The sequence below is a fragment of the Dermacentor silvarum genome, chromosome 10 (genome assembly GCF_013339745.2).
Source record: "Dermacentor silvarum isolate Dsil-2018 chromosome 10, BIME_Dsil_1.4, whole genome shotgun sequence".
In the NCBI taxonomy this organism is placed as follows: Eukaryota; Metazoa; Arthropoda; class Arachnida; order Ixodida; family Ixodidae; genus Dermacentor; species Dermacentor silvarum.
The window spans coordinates 4,867,489-4,878,323 of record NC_051163.1 but is presented as its reverse complement, the minus strand read 5'-3'; positions in this window follow the sequence as shown (position 1 = coordinate 4,878,323).

Genomic DNA, 10,835 nt, shown 5'->3' with positions numbered 1-10,835 from the left:
TGATGTAGTTGCGCAAACAATATTGCAACGAAGGTGGAGACAGGCTGGCACGAACGAGCGCTGTATAGAAGGCCGAAATGTGTGCCTAGTTTTTCGGGATTGTAAATTCAGTACAATATTTAACCAGCCATGGCATTCTATCACCCCGTTTGAAAATTGAATGAACATAAGGGACAGCGCTTAGAGTTTTCATTTGATTGCACGAAGTTTATTGTTTTTTTTTTCTATGCAGAACGACGTGAAGCCAGTTCTTAATCTACAAGTATTATTGAAAGAACAAAGTGCAGACGTTTTCGAAACCAAGTACAATATAACATTGCACGAGAAAAATATACCAAGCACAATAGATACGGAGAAGCCATATACCTTAAACAATACAATTAAAATATAACAACTAAGAACAAAAAAAAAAAAACGGCACATCCCACGCCTTGTGGGAATCGATGTTATGCGAAACAGTATGCGGGGAGCCTACCAAGTTAACGAAACGACCATGCATGAGAGCACTAATACGTAGGCGGCTGTTTCATGACCTACATGACACGCATGTCATGACCTGTCATTTATGTTCGTCATACACCCTTGTCATACTATGCGAATTTTGGTTCATACCACGTTAACGAAACGACCATGAGAGCACCAAGATGTAGGCGACTGTTTCATGACCTACATGACGCACATGTCATGATATTCATGTCATGACTTTTCATTTATGGTCGTCATACACTCTTGTCATACTATGCCAATTTTGGTACCTACCAAGTTAACGAAACGACCATGAGAGCACGAAGCGTTTACCGCTCCCTGCAGGTCGCAGTGTAGCACTGTCGTTTGCGCGCTGAACATCAAAATTGGACCACTAAATGAAGGCCACCTAGCGTCCACCTCCGCAATATTTCGGAAAGCGATTACCACTGTGCATGGGTTCAGCGAAATTGTTCTCCAGGATGAGTGCCTGCCGGAAATAGGGAAACGGGGGGGGGGGGGGGGGAGGGGGGGTCCGGAATAATAATTTTTTTTTTTGGGGGGGGGGGTCCAGATCCTCCTGGGGGGGGGGGGGGTTCGGGGGGGTGTGTATAAATCACCGGGTATGTGCCAATGAGCTTGGACCCTTTCTGCACTATCGCCAGGATCGACCCACTTTTCAGCGTGACACCACCACCACCGTCGACACTCGTGAGCCTATAAAGCTTCGCTTAAAAGGGAGCTTCATGCTTTGCGCATATCATTCTTATGGGTGAGCCAAGTGAGAGAGAGAGAGAGGCCTATAGAGAGCCGATGAACTCATTGTTATATTTTCGCAATTTCAAGATTGCGGAGTCATTGACATAATCAGAACTGCTTGAAAATGACAATTTCAACGACACAAAGCACTATTACGGAAAACAGGTCTGCCAAGGCCACACAGGGCAGTGTCTGGGTATAAACAAATATTGCTGCTCAAGCAGTCGCCGCGGGTGGCGGTGTGCTGCTGACGTCGCGAGTCCCATCCCGGCGCCAGCATTTGGATGGAATGCAGAAACGTTTAGGCGCACGTTAAAGAACCCCAAGTGGTCAAAATTATTCCGGAGTCCCCCCCACTATACGGTATGCCTCATAAATCAGATCGTGGTTTGGGCACGTGAAACTAAAGCATTTAAATTCATTAATTATTATCAAGCTATAACATAGAAGGAGTTGAGAAGTGCAACATTCCTTGGCATATTAATAATTGACAAAACGAGACTTAGACAAAAAGAGACTTTTTACTTACACTTCTGGCCAAGTCAAGTCACTCGCGGCCTTCCACGCATCAGTCATTCTCCTCTCACGAAGACAGCTCTTGGTTTCGCCGGGTGTCAGTTAACGAAGTGTTCCTTTTAAGCGAAGCTTTATAGGATCACAAGTGTCGGCAGTGGTGGTGGTGTCACGCTGAAAAGTGGGCCGATCCTGGCGATAGTGCAGAAAGGGTCCAAGCTCAATGGCACATACCAGGGACAAGAAAGAAAGGAAGGAAGGAAGACAGAAAGAGAGAGAGAAAAAGAAAGAAAGGAAACACGTGCGGCGCACATCCGCATTGGATCTGCTACACGCGGATCACGTGACACGCGCGCGACCAATCAGGTTCGTTTGGTCTGTCGCGAGGAGGGACATGGAAGGAAAGCGCGTTGGCGCGCGCTCCTCCGGATTTCCCGCGCCTCAGATCAGTTTCGCCGAACAGATGGGAAGGCCACGCGTGGTGCGTTCTGCAAAGGAGCAAGCTCGGGAAAGGGCTCGTCGTCGACGTGCCGATTCTAGCGTGAGGGCTTCCGTAGCCGAGGCTCGCCGTCAGCGAAGAGCCGACGATCCCGAGTCGACGGCTTCCGAACGTTACCCTGTTGAAGGTCAGATACACACACAAGCTTCGGTTACCCCCCTTTTCTCGACAGGGGAAGGGCTGGTGATCTTTTTTTATCGTAGATCTTGAAACATGGGAAGATGGGCACCTAAAACAATAAAAATTGCCTCCTTTGAATTCATTACATCGTATTCATGTGTGGCATGTGGGTGAGTTGGCAGGGCAGCCGTTATCTGTCTCCTCCTGCTGGTCGTTTCGGAGGCGGGGCCCAGTATGCGGGCTCTCGGAAAGGCGCAGATTATTTTATTGTAGCCAAAAACGTGCATAGATAAAAATAAAGGTGCGCTCATTAGAAGTCAAAGACGTAGCTGAATTGCCCGCGGTAAGAGAGAGAGAAAAAAAATACTGCAGCTCAGCTCAGCTAACCCTAGATATGCAAAGCGAAAGCTTGTTTTTTTTTTTTTTTTTTTTCGTCCAAAGCCTGCCTTTGTCTATGGTTGTGGTCGTACTTCGGCGTTTTGCGAGGCAAACGGCTCGCTCTTCCTCAGTCTCCGACGCTAGCTTCGCGCTCTTGGCATTCCGGACCCTCTCCAGTGAAGCAGCTCGCGGGGTGGTCAGACACTGCTTGCCGACGACGGCTGAAAGCCTCCCACTGCCGCGCAACGCTCAAAGACGGCCCGGCTTCGCTCTAATCCATGGCAAACTCGCACTGGCTAGGCGAGCGCGGCGCTCCTCTTAGCCAGGTGCGCAGCGAGTCACGTGGTCAGGCGGCGACCCAGCTGCGGAGAGCGCATGCGCCAAGCCGGCGGCGGAGCTCAGCGCGGCGAATCACGTGATGCGTTGCCAAGGGTACGACGCAGCTGCGGTTAAATGAAGGTCAAATTGCTGGCGACGGCGAAACTCTGCTCGAATAGCTTAGTAAAGCTTTAAAAATGTCATCTACGTAACTGTAGGTGAGTGCTGCACCCATTTCAGTGATTGACAGCTGAAGTGATTAGACCACTAAAGTCCCCGTCCAAAGTAAGTACGAGCCGTGTCATCAGACTGAACTGGAAGCTTTGAACATCTTACCATAGTTGACTTGCCAAGTGCAATCCACAGCGCAATAATCTAGCTCGAGCCGATTTCGCTAGCGGCTAAAGAAAGCTCGCCAGTGAGGTGCGTGGCATGTATCTGCTCACTGAGTGCGGCGCGAGCTCGGCTGACACAGCCGTGATCTCGCGACGACGAAGCGTCCTCGCTTGTCAGGAGAATCGGCTCCCTAATTTTGCCTGCTGAGGAGACGCGGCAGCTGCGGCCAGAACCACGCGCTTTGGGAATAGAGGTAAGCGCTGTGCTGTTCGCGTTGAGTGGCGGTGATGTTCAAGTGCAGTACTGGAGTGGGGAGTTGAAGTTACTTGCGTGCGACCATTGCGTTTGTCTACGTAATGCACATAACAGCGCAGTCGAGGACGACAGAGAATTAGATGGTGTGATGAAATTAGGAAATTCGTAGGCATGCATAAGATGGAATCAGCTGGCGCAAGAGGGTAATTAGAGATCGCTGGACGAGGCCTTTGTCCTGCAGTGGACATATACATATAGGCTGATTATTATTATCATAATCATCATCATTATTATCACGGCGAGACGTGCTTGCTTGAGGCGTTGTTGTGCGCCTTTGTTCATAGCCTTCGCCAAGGTAGCACTGTCATTGCATCACACGGCGCATCGCATCGTGGCAGAAGTGTTCAACTTGGTTTCAATTATTAGACTGCATGTGCCAAACCCACTATCTGATTACGAGACACGCGGTAATGCGAGACTCCAGGTTAACTTTGACAACCTGAGAGTATTTACCGTGCGCCTAAGTCTCAGTACACTGGCGTTTTTGCATTTCATGCGCGTCGGCTGCCGCGCAGTCGGGGTCGGACCCGAGCAGCGCCATAACCGCAAACTGCGAGGCGTGCACAGATTTGACGTGTGGCCGCCGAGACGCCACGGTGCCTTAATGCGGCTAAGCAAAGTCACTTGACAAATGTGCACGGTGTTTATTTTTCAGGAATAGCGTGCCGTGCCTTGAGCTTAAATTTATCCAGCTTGTCCGCTGTCGTTTCTAGCGTTTCCTTGCCGACGGACGCTGCGAGCGAAGAGCGGCAATCACTCGTTTCGGGACTGCGTCGATTCTACCCGTTCTCCTTAGCTCCTATCAACCGTCGAAACTCGAGGCTCGTCCCTCCGCCAGACTTATTCAGCTCGGCCCAAACTGTACACCAGCGCTATGTGGAATTGACATGCTGTAGTCCGTTCAGAACTATGCAGGTCGATTTGTTTGCACTCAGTATTCTTACCTCACCAGTGCATACATGCGCATAGATTCAACGTAAACCCTCGGGCTTACGGCGTAAGGCTTCCCCCCTCGGTTTGTATCGCACGTTACATCACACGTACGTGCCGCCATTTCAAATATCGCTCCTGCCAATCGCAAGGTATCAAACACAGTCCGCCTATCCCTCGCAATCTCTACATATCACCGCTCATTTCAAATTCTCTGTCGAAAGGGACTCAGGGACAGTCAGCTACAAAGACAACTCGAGCAAGTTGGCGCACTCCAGTGAGTTTGTTCGTCCACCCCAAGTTGAGGTATAAATAAATAAATAAATAAATAAATAAATAAATAAATAAATAAATAAATAAATAAATAAATAAATAAATAAATAAATAAATAAATAAATAAATAAATGTGGTTGTATACTGGTCGTGCGCAGGCGTAGAATGTTAGCTATAAACAAACTGTCGCACCCGCGGCGGCCCCATTTCGACGGGGGCGAAATGCAAGAACGCTCGTGCGCGGTGATTTAGCTGCAGTACGTTAAAGTCCCCCACTACGGCGCGCCTCGTATTGAGATAGAGGGTTGAGCACGCGAAGCCTTTGATTAGTAAGTTAGTTAATGTTGCAAGTCCAGCGCTTGCACTATCGCCGTCTTCGCCTTTGCCCTCGTTATTTTTACGCCGGAAAAAAAAAAAGAAAAAACGCCAAGCGCTCAAAATGAAGGCATTACATCTTGCATGAATTCGTTGCCGTTGTTGCTTGAGCATTGCAATAGTTAAACAAAATTGGATCTACGTAACCGCTCGAAGTCATGTACGTGTTATAGGGGAAATCCGTCCTCTTTAAATCCTCTGCCAGCTACAGTTTACACTTCCCATATCAGTTCTCATTGCCGATTAATTGTAATCTTGCAGTTTAAAATTTTCTTTAATTTCGTTATTTTGTTTGATCTGCGTAAAATGTGTGACACCTAGGTCAAAATTCTGCCATCAGGAGTCACTAGACCCGACTTTATTCAGTGCATCATCATCATCATCATCATCATCATCATCATCATCAGCGTATATTTTATGTTCACTGCAGGACGAAGGCCGCTCCCTGCGATCTCCAATTACCCCTGTCTTGCGCTAGCGTATTCCAACTTGCGCCCGCAAATTTCCCAACTTCATCATCCCATCTGGTTTTCTGCCGACCTCGACTGCGCTTCTGCTAACATATTTCGTCTCAAATGGTTCGGAGGTTAAGTGGTTCGGAGTCAGGGTTTACCGCGTAATTTAAAAATAAAATGACATTGGGCCCCAACTACGGTGCGGTGGCTGCAAGCAAATGTCGTACGTATATTTTTTTATGGCATATCACATCCCTTAACTATATATTGTGCAACTAGCTGCCAGGAGATGCTGTAAATGGTAAACGTAAGCGCCAATTGCGGGGTCGTGCCTTTTCCTTCGTGCTTTCCTTTTGCTTGCGGCACATACGTTCCATCGTTTCTAGGTGCATACATTAGAAAATAACTGAAAAAAAAAAGAACAAGGCAGCAGCAGCTACCCGACAAGGGCGCGGCTTTTCCGCGTTACCGCAATTTCCCATAAATGGCGGCCAGTGCATTGCCAGCGCCTAAGGAAGTAGGAGGAACAAACTTTTATTTAAACCAGCAGGAAGTAGGAAAAAAAAAAGAAAAGAAACGAAAAAAGAAAATTTAAAAAATAACAAAGCAGTGAGGAAGAAATAACGGTGTAGCTGCAGCAAGGCTTTTGATGCGAGGACTGCAGCTCCGCTAATATCGCGGCGTTGAGAGACGTGTCCGAAGGGGAGCGAGGCGGAAACCCGGCCACGGGCCCAGACATCGAGGCCAGGGCGGCGGGTTCGAATTTGCACCAGTCCCGACGGCGCCATGAGCGTGCCTTGCCTCCCGAAAAACGGATCGATGCGCGACGCCGTTGGCCGGGGCCGCGGAGAGCATTGCGCATGCGTCGATCCCCGGGAACGCCCGCAGCGCTCCTCGCGGCTCGAATGCGATGTTGAGGCGTGGCACTCCACCACGTCCTTGGAGGCTCTCCTCTCCCACGCAATGGACGGTACAGCGTGTGCCCCAGCTAACGTCAGCCAGGCTGCTCGACGGAAAAAAAGGTTTTACAAAACACGGTGCAAGAGACAGTTATAAGACCTACAATGTTCAGAAGTCAGGGGTTTGGCGACCGAACAGCATAGGTCTTATAGGGCCCATTCACACTTGCGACTAGGCGAGATCGCACGACCAAGTTAGTCGCAAAGCGACCAGTCGCAAGTAGTCGCAAATGGTCGCTTTTCTCGAAACTGTTTCGGGCCAGTCGCTCACTGCTCGATTTTTCAGTCATGCGACCGCAGTCGCAGAACAGCTGAACCAATCAAATGCGAATGAACGGGACGTCCGTATACGCTGACGCTTATTTTACGCGGCGATGACATTTCAAGCAGACGTGAACGTGAGACATTTCGGCTTAGCGACTCGTCGGTCGCATTTGTCAGTGTGAACATCGTTCGTCTTGAGTAGCAATGGGTCGCGCGACCTCGCCTAGTCGCAAGTGTGAATGAGCCCTTAAAGTTGTACCTTGCACCGTGTATATTTCCCGTTGAACAGCTTGGCTAACGTTAGCTGGGACACTGCAGCTGGGCAACTCGGAGAGAACGTAATCTGAGAGGCCACTGAGCTTCGTGGAAAAGACCTGCACGAAGAGATATGGCCTCGCGTTGGAGTGCGCTGTCGAACTTGAATCAATTCACGGCTCAACACTCTGCTCAGAGGCGTACGAGGGCCACGCGCACATGCGTGCTGTCCAGAGACCCGAAAAAGAAAACAGAAAAAAAAATTCTCAGATTTTACGTGCCTAACCCACCATATGATTATCAAACACGTATACTGTTGGACTCCGGATTATTTTTAACCCCCTGGGGTTGTTTACCGTGCACCTAAATCAAAATAGACACGAGCGCGCTTGCGATTCACCCCCATTTAAGTGCGGCCGCCACAGAAGAGGTCGAACCAACAAGCAAGCAAGCGCCTCGTTAGCGCTTCATTGCCACGACGCTGCACTATGGTGCACTGTTTTAGCTTTTATTAGTTATTACAGTTAGCACGAGTTAAGCCGTAGGCTCGGTTTGAGCGGTGAATTAAATTTTATGCGTAAGTGTGAAATGACCCATTGAGCGAAGTGCAGCACCAGTGACGTGAAACCTGGGGAGGTGCGAAGCATGCAGTGATGCACCGCTAATGGGCTCATACTGCAATGGCTCATGCCGCCGTAAACGCGGCCTCCCCATTACGACGACGGAAGAGAAGTGAAATACTACGCTGCAATGATGAGCGGCAATACAGCCAGCTGTGGAAGAAAACGACGACGACGAACGCGGGAGCAGTGGCACGAGCGCGAGCACGAGCCGCTTGCTTAACCCTGACGCCGACGACAGGAGACGCCGAGAGGCCGAGCGCATAAGGTGTTGCACCTTTAAAAAAAAAAGTCGGAACGCGCGAATGTATCCAACGGCGGACGGCATTCATGGATGCGAAAGCCGAATTGACTATTCAGCCTGGGCGCACGTCATATCTTGGGCTGCTTATGCCTGCAGATGCGGCTAAGGTATACCCTATATACGTACTGTGGCGCTGCTAGAAATAGAAATTTTGCTCCCATAACCACCTTCGCTCATGTCGGTAACGATTGGTTCTGGACCACTTTTCGCGCTCGAAGCTTCGCGACCAATTTGGAGCGACCTTGGAAGCGCTGTGCCCCGAACATTTTCCCACATTTTTTGCGCTACATCGTGTGCTCTTTTGATTAAAGTTTATTCTCTCTCTGGGCCGTGTGTCTGTACATTTACGGAGTGCCCGATCTGTCGCTACTGGTATACCACGTGCTCTGAGCGCGGTGTGTGACACACACCGGTCCATTGAATGAATGCGTAGGTGACAGTGTAAAGTCGGCCGAGTGCTTTTCTGAGAGACGCAGGCAGAAAGAACCGATCGCATTGCCGAAACCGTTGGACGGCGCGCTGTATATATGCGCATGCAAGTGCGCGAAACTGCAGCGAACTGCACTCGGCCTCCAGAAGCAGGTTCTTCGTTTTTTTTTTCTTTAGGTCATTGCCCGCGTGGAATATAATGTATGCAGCGCTGGAGACTTGGCGTCGGTTTGAAACAGTGCAGTTGGTCTGAAGCTGGGCTCACGATGTGTCTACGCACACGGCACGCTGAAAACGCCACACGAAAGCGCATAAGATTGCAGGACACCTCTATCCTGGACAAAATATGGGGAAGGACACCTCATAATTAACGGCGCTCTGTGCTTGTTTCATGATACTGTCGCCATCCTTCAATGTAAACAGATTTACACCTTTAAAGGCCCTTAAGGGTGCAAATTGGTCCATAACTCGCAACCGTAAAGGGTGTGAGTAGCAAATCGGTTTACAGTGGTGCATTACAGGTGAGCTTGCGTTAGCGCGCCGCAGCAACTGCTTGCGACGATCGTGCACTGCCTAAACATGGCAGTTTCCTGCATCCTTGGCGCACTGAACACATTCTTATAGCTGAGCCTCGTATGAAATGCGAACAAGTATTACGCAGTTGTTGGGAAAGTCTTGCAGACGCGTATAATTCAGTGCAGTGAAACCACCCCTAGCGACGGCAATCACCTGTTTTCTGAATGAAAGCAAAAGGAAAGGAAATGTCAGCTTGCCATATAGGGAACGTTTCACGGAACATTGACTCGATCCAGTAGTGACTGTACTTGCCAAAGGTACCGTGGCACTATATCGCAATGCATACGGAGCGGAGACTTCCTCGCTTGGGCCCCGGAAACCTGCAGAACAAGAGTCAGATGCGACATTTCAGCGTGTAAGGAGCATACCGAAGAATGAGTCAAATATTTAGCAAAGCCACGTCGCCATCTTCAGAACGGCAATACAAGATCAGAAAGGAATATTGTCGTCCACTCGACTGTGGCTCCAAGCTGCGAGGGTTCGCGGTAGTGTATATAGCAGTAGCAGAACACTTTATTAAGGCCTTAAAGGTATCTTGTAAAAAAGAAAGAGAGAATTTCTATGCGACGTACATAACGTGATCCATACATGGTACTGCTCGTTTCCGCCTCCGAAATACGTGCACAGCCGCCACTGCTCTCAGAGTCTGCGTGGAGCGCAAAGCCTTGCACCCAGCACAGTTGTTGCGCGTTAGCTCGGTGCTCGACTCCCAAATGCGCGTTGCTTCGCAGATATCCCTGTGGTGGCGTTGCAAGTGCGTTGAGTTTCGGCCTTGTTACTACGACGTATACTTTGTATATAGTTCTTGGCGCAGAATACTGAGAGTCCAGAGGGGGGTTGTGGACAACTCTTCTTAACGTTGGGGCAATGGCGAAGCTGCATGTGGACGGCACCCGCGCAAAGATGGCGGGACTAAATGTTACTCGGCAACTCGAAGGGTGGGAACATTTGATTACCAACTAAGTCGTGTGGAAATCCGCCAAGTCGGCAAGTGTCACTTCACCTGTGGGCGTGTGTTCTAATTCAAGGTTGTTTGTGTTAGTATCGCTGAGTCCACGAAGCCTGCAATGGCAAAGGATGCACAAAATTTAGTATTTACACTCCACACCTTTTTAAGAAGCCTGTGGAAGTCATAAGCAAAACCAAACAGAACATTAACTCTCAGGTATCTTTGAACAATAAGCAAGAGGAAGGGGACGCGCCCCACCAAACTTCCTAGTGAATGACCGGAAATCAGTCTGGCATTGATCAAATTAATATTTCCATTGTCGACTTGGTCATTGCTGTTCAGTGCGCAGGTGTGTATTGCAATTGCACGTGCGTTTCGCGGCACTAATTCCACTGAAAGAACCGCGTAAGTTCGTCGCTCTTGCGTCACCTGCCGACGATCGGACGTGCGAGTCTCAGGTGACACTGACAGATCGAGCACCGCGTGAGCGGCGCAAAACGTCCTCTCGGGACGGCATCACGGGACCGGCTCGTGTGCAGAAGCCGCTGACGCAGGCCAAGGCAGAAATGAGCTCATGGCTCTGTGCAGTAACGAGCTGGCTTTGAAGCGAAGCTTTACAGGCTCACAAGTTTCGGTGGCGGCGGCGGTGGTGGTGACACGCCGAAAAGTGAGCCCATCCTGGCGATATTATACAGAAAGGGTCCAAGCTCATTGGCACATACCATGGACGAAAAAGAAAGATA